Raw genomic sequence first — 14,014 nt, forward strand, 5'->3', positions numbered from 1 at the left:
AAATCACAGAAGAAATCAAAAAAGAAATCAAAATATGCATAGAAACTAATGAAAATGAAAACACAACAACCCAAAACCTGTGGGACACTATAAAAGCAGTGCTAAGAGGAAAGTTCATAGCAATACAGGCATACCTCAAGAAACAAGAAAAAAGTCAAATAAACAACCTAACTCTACAACTAAAGCAACTAGAAAAGGAAGAGTTGGAGAACCCCAGAGTGAGTAGAAGGAAAGAAATCTTAAAAATTAGGGCAGAAATAAATGGAAAAGAAACAAAAGAGACCATAGCAAAAATCAACAAACCCAAAAGCTGGTTCTTTGAAAGGATAAATAAAATTGACAAACCATTAGCCAGACTCATCAAGAAGCAAAGAGAGAAAAATCAAATCAATAAAATTAGAAATGAAAATGGAGAGATCACAACAGACAACACAGAAATACAAAGGATCATAAGAGACTACTATCAGCAGTTGTATGCCAATAAAATGGACAACGTGGAAGAAATGGACAAATTCTTAGAAAAGTACAATTTTCCAAAACTGAACCAGGAAGAAATAGAAAACCTTAACAGACCCATCACAAGCACGGAAATTGAAACTGTAATCAGAAATCTTCCAGCAAACAAAAGCCCAGGTCCAGACGGCTTCACAGCTGAATTCTACCAAAAATTTCGAGAAGAGCTAACACCTATCCTCCTCAAACTCTTCCAGAAAATTGCAGAGGAAGGTAAACTTCCAAACTCATTCTATGAGGCCACCATCACCCTAATACCAAAACCTGACAAAGATGTCACAAAAAAAGAAAACTACAGGCCAATATCACTGATGAACATAGATGCAAAAATCCTCAACAAAATTCTAGCAATCAGAATCCAACAACACATTAAAAAGATCATACACCATGACCAAGTGGGCTTTATCCCAGGGATGCAAGGATTCTTCAATATCCGCAAATCAATCAATGTAATTCACCACATTAACAAATTGAAAAATAAAAACCATATGATTATCTCAATAGATGCAGAGAAGGCCTTTGACAAAATTCAACATCCATTTATGATAAAAACTCTCCAGAAAGCAGGAATAGAAGGAACATACCTCAACATAATAAAAGCTATATATGACAAACCCACAGCAAACATTATCCTCAATGGTGAAAAATTGAAAGCATTTCCCTTAAAGTCAGGAACAAGACAAGGGTGTCCACTTTCACCGCTACTATTCAACATAGTTCTGGAAGTTTTGGCCAAAGCAATCAGAGCAGAAAAAGAAATAAAAGGAATCCAAATTGGAAAAGAAGAAGTAAAACTATCACTGTTTGCAGATGACATGATCCTCTACATGGAAAACCCTAAAGACTCCACCAGAAAATTACTAGAGCTCATCAATGAATATAGTAAAGTTGCAGGATATAAAATCAACACACAGAAATCCCTTGCATTCCTATACACGAATAATGAGAAAGTAGAAAAAGAAATTAAGAAAACAATTCCATTTACCATTGCAACGAAAAGAATAAAATACTTAGGAATATATCTACCTAAAGAAACGAAAGACCTATATATAGAAAACTATAAAACACTGATGAAAGAAATCAAAGAGGACACTAATAGATGGAGAAATATACCATGTTCATGGATCGGAAGAATCAATATAGTGAAAATGAGTATACTACCCAAAGCAATTTACAAATTCAATGCAATCCCTGTCAAGCTACCAGCCACATTTTTCACAGAACTAGAACAAATAATTTCAAGATTTGTATGGAAATACAAAAAGCCTCGAATAGCCAAAGCAATCTTGAGAAAGAAGAATGGAACGGGAGGAATCAACTTGCCTGACTTCAGGCTCTACTACAAAGCCACAGTCATCAAGACAGTATGGTACTGGCACAAAGACAGACATATAGATCAATGGAACAAAATAGAAAGCCCAGAGATAAATCCACACACATATGGACACCTTATCTTTGACAAAGGAGGCAAGAATATACAATGGAGTAAAGACAATCTCTTTAACAAGTGGTGCTGGGAAAACTGGTCAACCACTTGTAAAAGAATGAAACTAGATCACTTTCTAACACCGTACACAAAAATAAACTCAAAATGGATTAAAGATCTAAATGTAAGATCAGAAACTATAAAACTCCTAGAGGAGAATATAGGCAAAACACTCTCAGAAATAAATCACAGCAGGATCCTCTATGATCCACCTCCCAGAATTCTGGAAATAAAAGCAAAAATAAACAAATGGGATCTAATTAAAATTAAAAGCTTCTGCACAACAAAGGAAAATATAAGCAAGGTGAAAAGACAGCCTTCGGAATGGGAGAAAATAATAGCAAATGAAGCAACTGACAAACAACTCATCTCAAAAATATACAACCAACTTCTGCAGCTCAACTCCAGAAAAATAAACGACCCAATCAAAAAATGGGCCAAAGAACTAAATAGACATTTCTCCAAAGAAGACATACGGATGGCTAACAAACACATGAAAAGATGCTCAACATCACTCATTATTAGAGAAATGCAAATCAAAACCACAATGAGGTACCACTTCACACCAGTCAGAATGGCTGCGATCCAAAAATCTGCAAGCAATAAATGCTGGAGAGGGTGTGGAGAAAAGGGAACCCTCCTACACTGTTGGTGGGAATGCAAACTAGTACAGCCACTATGGAGAACAGTGTGGAGATTCCTTAAAAAATTGCAAATAGAACTCCCTTATGACCCAGCAATCCCACTTCTGGGCATACACACCGAGGAAACCAGAATTGAAAGAGACACATGTACCCCAATGTTCATCGCAGCACTGTTTATAATAGCCAGGACATGGAAACAACCTAGATGTCCATCAGCAGATGAATGGATAAGAAAGCTGTGGTACATATACACAATGGAGTATTACTCAGCCGTTAAAAAGAATTCATTTGAATCAGTTCTGATGAGATGGATGAAACTGGAGCCAATTATACAGAGTGAAGTAAGCCAGAAAGAAAAACACCAATACAGTATACTAACACATATATATGGAATTTAGGAAGATGGCAATGACGACCCTGTATGCAAGTCAGGAAAAAAGACACAGATGGGTATAACGGACTTTTGGTCTCAGAGGGAGAGGGAGAGGGTGGGATGATATGGGAGAATGGGAATTCTAACATGTATACTATCATGTAAGAAGTGAATCGCCAGTCCATGTCTGACGTAGGGTGCAGCATGCTTGGGGCTGGTACATGGGGATGACCCAGAGAGATGTTGTGGGGAGGGAGGTGGGAGGGGGGGTCATGTTTGGGAACGCATGTAAGAATTAAAGATTTTAAAATTAAAAAATAAAAAAAATAAAAAAATAAAAAAAAAAAAGAGGCAGCAAAAAAAAAAAAAATAGAACTATACAAAAAAAGACCTTAATGACCCAGTTAACCACAATGGTATGATCACTCACCTAGAGCGAGACATCCTGGAGTGTGAAGTCAAGTGGGTCTTGGAAAGCATCACTATGAACAAAGCTAGTGAAGGTGACAGAATTTCAGCTGAGCTTTTTCAAATCCTAAAAAATAATGTTGTTAAAGTGCTGCACTCAATATGGCAGCACATTTGGAAAACTATGCAGTGGCCACAGGACTGCAAAAGGCCATTTTTCATTCCAATCCTAAAGAAAGTCAATGCCAAAGAATGTTCAAACTACTGCACCATTGCACTCATTTCACACGCTAGCAAAGTAATGCTCAAAATTCTCCAAGCTAGGCTTCAACAGTACATGAACCAAGAACTTCCAGATGTTCAAGCTGGATTTAGAAAAGGCAGAAGAACCAGAAATCAAATTTTTAACATCCTTTGGATCATAGGAAAAGCAAAAGAATTTCAGAAAAACAGAGCGGATCACAACAAACTGGAAAATTCTTCAAGAGATGGGAATACCAGACCACTTACCTACCGCCTGAGAAACCTGTATGCAGGTCAAGAAGCAACAGTTCAAACTGGACCTGGAACAACGGACTGGTTCCAAATTGGGAAAGGAGTATGTGAAGGCTGTATATTGTCACCCTGCTTATTTAATTATATGCAAAGTACATCATGAGAAATGCTGGGCTGGATGAAGCACAAGCTAGAATCAAGATTTCTGGGAGAAATATCAATAATTTCAGACATGCAGATGACCCCATTCCTATGGCAGAAAGCAAAGAGGAAATAAAGGGCCTCTTGATGAAGGTGAAAGAGGAGAGTGTAATAGCTGGCTTAAATCTCAACATTCAAAAAACGAAGATCATGGTAGGTCCCATCACTTCATGGCAAATAGATGGGGAAACAATGGAAACAGTGACAGACTTGATTTTCTTGGGCTCTAAAATCACTGCAGATGGTGACTGCAGCCATGATTAAAAGACACTTGCTCTTTGGAAGAAAAGCAATGACAAACCTAGACAGCGTATTAAAAAGTAGAGATATTAATTTGCCAACAAAGGTCCATATAGTCAAAGCAATGGTTTTTCTAGTAGTCAAGTATGGATGTGAGAGTTGGACCATAAATAAGCCTGGGCACTGAAGAACTGATGCTTTTGAACTGTAGTGTTGGAGAAGACTCTTGAGAGTCCCTTGGACAGCAAGGAGATCAAACCAGTCAATCCTAAAGGAAATCAGTCCTGAATATTCATTGGAAGGACTGATGCTGAAGCTGAAGCTCCAATACTTTGGCCACCTGATGCAAAGAGCCGACTTATTAGAAAAGACCTTCATGCTGGGAAAGATTGAAGGCAGGAGGATAAGGGGACCACAGAGGATGAGATGATTGGATGGCATCACCAACTCAATGGACATGAGTTTGAGCGAGCTCCAGGAGATGATGAAGGACAGGGGAGCCTTGCGTGCTGCAGCCATAAGGCTGCAAAAAGTCAGACATAACTGAGCAAACTGAAAACAACAACATGCAAGCAACACTGTCTAAGGGCTTCCCAGGTGGTGGAGTGTTAAAAAATCTGCCTGCCATTGCAGGAGACACAAGAGTTATAGGTTCCATCCCTAGGTTGGGAAGATCCCATGGAAGAGGAACTGCCAACTCAATCCAGTATTCTTGCCTGGAGAATGGACAAAAGAGCTTGATGGGCTACAGTCTGTGGGATCACAAGAGCTGGAGTCCATGGGATCACAATAGTCTGACATGACTGAGTGCACATGCCTCCGCCACCTCCACACACACACACACACACACACACACACACACACACACACACACAACACTGTCTTAACTACACAGTCCAGTGTTTCCTCTAGGGTGCTTCATAGTGAGGGCAAGTCACTACGCCCTTTAGTGACTACATCTGATGGGGTTGGGCTGAAAACTGATGCCTAGAGCATGGGTAACAGAAAAACTTTAACCAGACAGGAAAGCAGACTTATGCAGTGGCCAGAGGCAGATATCAAGTAAACCTTGCAAGAAATGTCAAATCCAAAGGGTGAAGCATAACAGTCTAGGAGAAAGTGTAAACTGAAAGATGGCTTCAGTCAAAAAAAAAAAACTGTCAAAGGCTTAAGAACAAGCACTTCCAATCAGCTTAGATGATTCTTAGGAAAAAATAATTTCTTTTTTTTGGCCAAAGTTCCTGTTCCCATTAACACAAGCCAAGCATCCTATAGGTAAAATTTTCTGGTCTACATATGGTATAATGCACCCAAACATCTTTCCAACTGGGTCTGCTTCAGTGACAAAAATCCCCATAATTCCTACAACTCAGGCTGATGCAATGTTGTGCCCTATTAGTGTGGAAATGCAACCTAAAAGTAACGTTATTATCAACTCTGAATTTCTGAGCTTGTGTTGCTTTATGAGAACATTTTCCTAATCACTTCAGTTCAGTTCAGTTCAGTCACTCAGTAGTGTCCAATTCTTTGTGACCCCACGAATCACAGCACGCCAGGCCTCCCTGTCCATCACCATCTTCTGGAGTTCACTCAGACTCACATCCATCGAGTCCATGATGCCATCCAGCCATCTCATCTTCGGTCGTCCCCTTCTCCTCCTGCCCCCAATCCCTCCCAGCATCAGAGTCTTTTCCAATGAGTCAACTCTTCGCATGAGGTGACCAAAGTACTGGAGCTTCAGCTTTAGCATCATTCCTTCCAAAGAAATCCCAGGGCTGATCTCCTTCAGAATGGACTGGTTGGATCTCCTTGCAGTCCAAGGGACTCTCAAAAGTCTTCTCCAACACCACAGTTCAAAAGCATCAATTCTTTGGCACTCAGATTTCTTCACAGTCCAACTCACACATTCATACATGACCACAGGAAAAACCATAGCCTTGACTAGATGGACCTTAGTCGGCAAAGTAATGTCTCTGCTTTTGAATATACTATCTAGGTTGGTCATAACTTCTCTTCCAAGGAGGAAGCATCTTTTAATTTCATGGCTGCAGTCAGCATCTGCAGTGATTTTGGAGCCCCCAAAAATAAAGTCTGACACTGTTTCCACTGTTTCCCCATCTATTTCCCATGAAGTGATGGGACCAGAGGCCATGATCTTCGTTTTCTGAATGTTGAGCTTGAAGCCAACTTTTTCATTCTCCTCTTTCACTTTCATCAAGAGGCTTTTTAGCTCCTCTTCACTTTCTGCCATAAGGGTGGTGTCATCTGCATATCTGAGATTATTGATATTTCTCCCAGCAATCTTGATTCCAGCTTGTGTTTCTTCCCGCCCAGCGTTTCTCATGATGTACTCTGCATATAAGTTAAATAAGCAGGGTGACAGTATACAGCCTTGACATACTCCTTTTCCTATTGGGAACCAGTCTGTTGTTCCATGTCCAGTTCTAACTGTTGCTTCCTGACCTGCATACAGATTTCTCAAGAGGCAGGTCAGGTGGTCTGGTATTCCCATCTCCTTCAGAATTTTCCACAGTTTCTTGTGATCCACACAGTCAAAGGCTTTGGCATAGTCAATAAAGCAGAAATAGATGTTTTTCTGGAACTCTCTTGCTTTTTCCATGGTCCAGCAGATGTTGGCAATTTGATCTCTGGTTCCTCTGCCTTTTCTAAAACCAGCTTGAACATCCGGGAGTTCATGGTTCATGTATTGCTGAAGCCTGGCTTGGAGAATTTTGAGCATTACTTTACTAGTGTGTGAGATGAGTGCAATTGTGCGGTAGTTTGAGCATTCTTTGACATTGCCTTTCTTTGGGATTGGAATGAAAACTGACCTTTTCCAGTCCTGTGGCCACTGCTGAGTTTTCCAAATTTGCTGGCATATTGAGTGCAACACTTTCACAGCATCATCTTTCAGGATTTGAAACAGCTCAACTGGAATTTCATCACCTCCACTATCTTTGCTCGTAGTGATGCTTTCTAAGGCCCACTTGACTTCACATTCCAAGATGTCTGGCTCTAGATTAGTGATCCCATCATCATGATTATCTGGGTCATGAAGATCTTTTTTGTACAGTTCTTCCGTGTATTCTTGCCACCTCTTCTTAATATCTTCTGCTTCTGTTAGGTCCATACCATTTCTGTCCTTTATCGAGCCCATCTTTACATGAAATGTTCCCTTGGTATTTCTAATTTTCTTGAAGAGATCTCTAGTCTTTCCGATTCTGTTCTTTTCCTCTATTTCTTTGCATTGATCATTGAAGAAGGCTTTCTTATCTCTTCTTGCTATTCTTTGGAACTCTGCATTCAGATGCTTAGATCTTTCCTTTTCTCCTTTGCTTTTCACCTCTCTTCTTTTCACAGCTATTTGTAAGGCCTCCCCAGACAGCCATTTTGCCTTTTTGCATTTCTTTTCCATGGGGATGGTCTTGATCCCTGTCTCCTGTACAATGTCACGAACCTCATTCCATAATTCATCAGGCACTCTATCTATCAAATCTAGGCCCTAATCACTTAGACCTGAGCAAATTAAATAAGATGCGTGGGTAATATTTTCATGACACGAGAGGGGCTAGTCCTCTGCATGGACTGATGCTGAGAAAGGCACGTTTGGGTATGTCACATCCCGTAGAGATGCTAACCATTTGAGTACTAGCAAGCCATCTGCCAAGGGTCCCAGGATGGCCAGAAAAGGCCACTGAAAAAGGATGCAGGAGTCCTGGTCACTCTCAGGTCTGCTCTATCACTCTCTCCGCAAGTGGAACTATTCTAAACACCTAATCAAAGAAGCTGAATCAATTCATTCAAATAAACAGATCCTCTTCATTCTCTCTGTGTTGAATAGACTCTAGGGTGGCCCCATCACCTCCTGGCGTCCACAGCTTTGTGTGATCATCTCTCGCTGATTAAGGAAGGAATTTATGACTTGCTTCTAATTTATAGAATGCGGCAAAGGTAATGGGATATTATCCTCATAATTACATTATATTTCAGACTTCTTGCTAACAAACTTACTCTAGAGATTCTTTCTCCCTGCTGATTTGATAAAGTAAGCAGCCGTACTGGAAAGCCAGCATGGTACAGAACAGCGGGTAGCTTCTGGGAATGCTGGGGAGCCTCTAAGAGCCAAGGGCAACTTCCAGCTGACAGCAAGAAAGATGGCAGCAACCTCTGTCCTTTCCTCCAACCATAAGAAAATGAATTCTGCCAACAACCTGAGTGAGCTCAGAAGTTAGATTATTTCCCTGTCCAGGTGCCAGATGAGAACACAGCCTGGTTGACACTTTGATTGCAGCCTTTGAGACCCTCAGCAGAGGATCCATTTAAGTAACACTTTGACTCTAGACTCTCAAAACTTGTGAGATAAGGTGCTGCTTTAAATCACTAAGTGTGCAGCAATTTGTTACACAGCAATAGATAGCTAATACACTTCGTTAATAGAAAGTGATCACAGCTCCCTGCCATTCCATTAATGTTACTCTTGTAACTCTTGTAATGTTGTGGGGTAGGGGCACTGCTACAGAATTTCATTCTAGCAAACTATACTATGCTTCTGCCACTTCCCTCGTCATCCCCTGGACAGGTTTTAAGCCCCTCAAAGATCCATGTATTTTGATATTCTAGAGGGCTTGCATCCATATCACACAAATAATATCATAATCTATCCATGTCACACATTAAATTTTCTCTGCCGGAAAATGAAATTTTTTAACTTATAATTTTACCTTGAAATTATTTGGCTCAAAAACTCATCTAATTTAGAATGTCAATGACGTCTTGGCAATTACCATGCATACTTAGGAACTTGTGAAAGAAGAACATATCACCTTCAAATGTTTTCCAATATAATGAAATTTTCACACATACTAAATTGAACACTTAATGAAGTCGACAAAATGGATTTTTAGGAGATGTTTAAATACTCATTAATTTCATTTTTGTAGGATTTTTAAAGAATTGTGGGGCCCATGGTTTCTTGTTTAGGTCCCAATCTGTTTTGTTCCCCACCTTGAGAACCTCATGTGTCCTGGACCTTGTGCCAGTAATACATGACGAATTAAAAAGGCTGTCTTTCTTGTATGTCTTTTCAAAATTAAATCTATAACTTTTCATTCATGAAAATGTCATAGATAGGTCAAAGATAATGATATCAAAAAGAGAAGAATAAAATGGACACATAGGTGCAAGCTCAGTCATGTCAGATGCTTTTGTGACTCCGTGGACTGTAGCCCACCAGGCTCCTCTGTTCATGAAGTTTTCCAGGCAAGAATACTGGAGTGGATTGCCATTTCCTTCTCCAGGGGATCTTCCCAACCCAGGGGTTGAACCCACTTCTCTTGAGTCTCCTGCATTGGCAGGCAGATTCTTTACCACTGTGCCATCTGAGAAAGCCCACAGTTTTCAGAGCTTGTTAGTGAAAACCAAAAAGAAAGCAAGCACATGCACAGACACATGCGTACAAGCACACATCCGGGCTTTCTTCTCAATTTTAAACCAGGATTATGTGGATCAGTATACTCAAGCTTCTGTTTTTTCATTTCAAAAAAGTCAGTGTAAATGGTATCGTTTTCTACTCAAGGTCCTCAGGTCAGCAGCAGCACTCAGATTATGCTTTTGAATTCACTATCCTTAAAACTAGAGATGGCATCTTTCCAAATGATCGAGTCAGTCCCTAACTCTGAGCCTCAGCTGCCTTATCTGTAAATGGGAGGAACTGATCAGTGGTAAGGTTCTTTCTGTCTCTAAAACCTTAAGAGTTCAGAAGCAGGAAACAGACTTGAATTAGACCCTGAATCCTGACAATCATATTATTTGTCTCTGGCCATACAACTTCATTGTTCACCAATATTTCTCCTCCTGAAAATTATATAATTTAAAAAATCATTTGTGATTACAAAAAAAGACTTGTAAAATTAATTGTACTCATTCATCCATTTAGGAGAAGACAAATATAATCAGAAAGGCCTTCAAATGGCAGCATCTTTGTGTTTTTGGTTTCTGAACTTTTTATTTTGCATTGGGATATAGCTGTTTAACAATGTTATGATAGTTTCAGGTGAACAGCAAAGGGACTCAGCCATACATATACATGTATTCATTCTCCCCCAAACTCCCCTCCCATCCAGGCTACTCCCACATATCACTGAGCAGAGTTCCATGTGCTGCACAGTAGGTCCTTGTTGATTATCCATTTTAAATACTGCAGTGTGTACATGTCCATCACAAACTCCCTATTTCCCACCGCCCCCTCATTCTTCCCCTTGGTAACCATAAATTCATTTTATAAATGGCAGCCTCCTAATCCACACTTGGATACCATAGGGGAAAAGATTGGGTTAATTTTTTTCCACAAATCATGTTCCTTAGTTACCTAGCACTTGAAAGTCTGGGTGCCCATCTGCCAGGACTGCTTTGGAGATTGTTTACAGAAGGGAAGCTGAAGGACATGACCTCATGGTAGCTTCTAGTTCTGAGTCTGAATCTTAAAAGCAGCAACAACAGAATGTTCTCAACCAAAAAGCAGACTGTTAAAAACTCCGGGAGGAGCTTGGCTGATTAGCACGTGTTCCAAACCTGAGTGAGGGTAAGGATTTATAAACTGGTTGGAGGGGCTGGCAGGGGAAAATTACCAGAGGAGTAATCTCTGTGTGGGGGATCAGGCTTGCTCTGTGTTTTGTGTGCTTAGTGTAAAGGAGTAGATTTTATGTAAGCCATGAAGAATAAAAGAAAGTTACTCTCTACACAAAAATGAGGCAAAACAACATAGATAAATGAGATCCTGAGAACCCCTGTTTATGTGCCAGATTGAAGACTAAACAATGTTCATTTATGTTTAAATGTAATCCCTTCCCACCTATACCAGCTGGAATCTCAGCAGGAACAATAATCAGTGCAGCTGGTTTAAAGTAACAGACCTCAGTGAAGGGTACAGAGGTGGATACAGGAGGGCTAAAGGAACCAATAAGGCGTGGCCAGGCACCCAGAGACTAGCAACAGCAGGTAGCAGTCACCACTCACCAGGAAAAGGTAGTATTCCTGGAGCCCAGTGAGAACAAGAACTGTCAGGGAGGTGATGTCCAGGAGGCTGAGATCAAGGAGGGCATATTCCTTGCCAGAGACTCGGTTATCTCTTACATTGAGGCAGGAGAGAGCAAAGAAATGCCAGCTTCTTTCCTATCACCATCAACGCCTCCTCCTGGCTAACTCAACTGGCAATAAATGCCTGGATGATGCATTCACAGTTATGAGACACCAGGGGCACAGAGAAAAGCAGAGAAGGGACTGGGGCCGGGAGGAATGGGGCATGGAAAATAACCAGAACACACCTTAAAAGACACACATGTATGTAGTGGCATTCCTGTTTGAAATGTCAGCAGGCTGAGGATCAGAGTAGTTAAATTACTTGTGGCAGGTCACACAACCAGCACAAACTGGCTGAGTTGGGATTTGAACCCAAGTCTGTCTGGCTCCAAGTTCACACTTACTCCTCCAAATCACTCTCATAACACTTCCTATATGTAAGCCCTTCACTATTTACCAATTACTTCACATATTTTAAGGGGCTTCCCTGGTGGCTCAGACAGTAAAGAATCTGCTTGCAATGTGGGATAACCCAGGTTCAGTCCCTAGGCTGGGAAAATCATCTGGAGAAGGGAATGGCAACCCACCTCAGTATTCTTGCCTGGAGAATTCCATGGACAGAGGAGGCTGGTGGGCTATAGTCCATGGAATTGCAAAGAGTCAGACACAACTGAACTCTCACATACTTTATCTGTTCCCTAAATCACTCTGAGAGGTAAGAAAGTCAGACTTTAGCTCTGTTTTACAGATGATGGAGCTAAGGATCAAAGAAGAAATTAACACTTTTCTTCTAAAAGGTAGATGATAATGAATGGCTTTGATCCAACAGGAAAAGGGACCAGGCAATAGAGGGAGGGGGCTGCCTGATACATGTTAGCTAAACAGAAAAGATTAAGCATGGATCAATAATTTGCAAATTTTAAAATAAGGAAGGCACTTAGTTCAGTTCAGTTCAGTTCAGTTGCTCAGTCGTGTCCGACTCTTTGCGACCCCATGAATTGCAGCACGCCAGGCCTCCCTGTTCATCACCAACTCCCGGAATTCACTCAGACTCACGTCCATCGAGTCAGTGATGCCATCCAGCCATCTCATCCTCTGTCATCCCCTTCTCCTCCTGCCCCCAGTCCCTCCCAGCATCAGTCTTTTCCAATGAGTCAGCTCTTCACATGAGGTGGCCAAAGTACTGGAGCTTCAGCTTTAGCATCATTCCTTCCAAAGAAATCCCAGGGTTGATCTCCTTCAGAATGGACTGGTTGGATCTCCTTGCAGTCCAAGGGACTCTCAAGAGTCTTCTCCAACACCATAGTTCAAAAACATCAATTCTTTGGCGCTCAGCCTTCTTCACAGTCCAACTCTCACATCCATACATGACCACAGGAAAAACCATAGCCTTGATGAGACGGACCTTTGTCGGCAAAGTAATGTCTCTGCTTTTGAATATGCTATCTAGGTTAGTCATAACTTTTCTTCCAAGGAGGAAGCATCTTTTAATTTCATGGCTGCAGTCACCATCTGAAGTGATTTTGGAGCCCCAAAAAATAAAGTCTGACACTGTTTCCACTGATTCCCCATCTATTTCCCATGAAGTGATGGGACCGAATGCCATGATCTTCGTTTTCTGAATGTTGAGCTTTAAGCCAACTTTTTCACTCTCCTCTTTCACTTTCATCAAGAGGCTTTTTAGTTCTTCTTCGCTTTCTGCCATAAGGGTGGTGTCATCTGCATAACTGAGGTTATTGATATTTCTCCCGGCAATCCTGATTCCAGCTTGTGCTTCTTCCAGCCCAGCGTCTCTCATGATGTACTCTGCATATAAGTTAAATAAGCAGGGTGACAGTATACAGCCTTGATGTACTCCTTTTCCTATTTGGAACCAGTCTGTTGTTCCATGTCCAGTTCTAACTTGCTTCCTGACCTGCATATATGTTTCTCAAGGGGCAGGTCATGTGGTCTGGTATTCCCATCTCTTTCAGAATTTTCACTAGCAGGTATTTATTGCTGCGATCTTTAATTTTGCATATGTCTTTCATCATTAGTCTAAATTTTATTTTCCCTAAGACTACATTAAAAAAGATAAGAATTAACATCTGGCTAACTGAGTGCTGCTTTGTGAATGATGTGCCTTCTGAAAAGAGATTACCCAGTAAAGCTGTAGACTGCATGATTTTAAAGGTGTGATGCAAAACCATTTCCTATTCTCTAGCATCTTAAGAGCGAGGGGCTTCCATGGTTAACAACGTGGAAGGGATTGTTAAAAGATATCTAAAGAGAAATACTTTTAATTAATTTTTTTTAAAAAGACCTTAACCAGGAGAAGTATGATTCTACTAAATATGTCACTTTTGTTGAAAAGTAGATCAGACTAGATTATGCACTAGTCCTGCTTCCGCACGTCATCTGAAAATGCACCCTCCTTGACTAAAAGCAGTTATCACACAAAGGTCCACATGGCCTTGCTTACCACTGCATCCAGCCCGGGTACACCCTAGCATAGCAGATGCTCTATAAATTTTTGTTAAGTCTACACCTGAATAGCTACTTATGTTTCAAACTCTATGTGCCAGAGAAGTTATACAA

This window comes from Ovis canadensis, chromosome 1 (assembly GCF_042477335.2).
Source record: "Ovis canadensis isolate MfBH-ARS-UI-01 breed Bighorn chromosome 1, ARS-UI_OviCan_v2, whole genome shotgun sequence".
Taxonomy (NCBI): domain Eukaryota; kingdom Metazoa; phylum Chordata; class Mammalia; order Artiodactyla; family Bovidae; genus Ovis; species Ovis canadensis.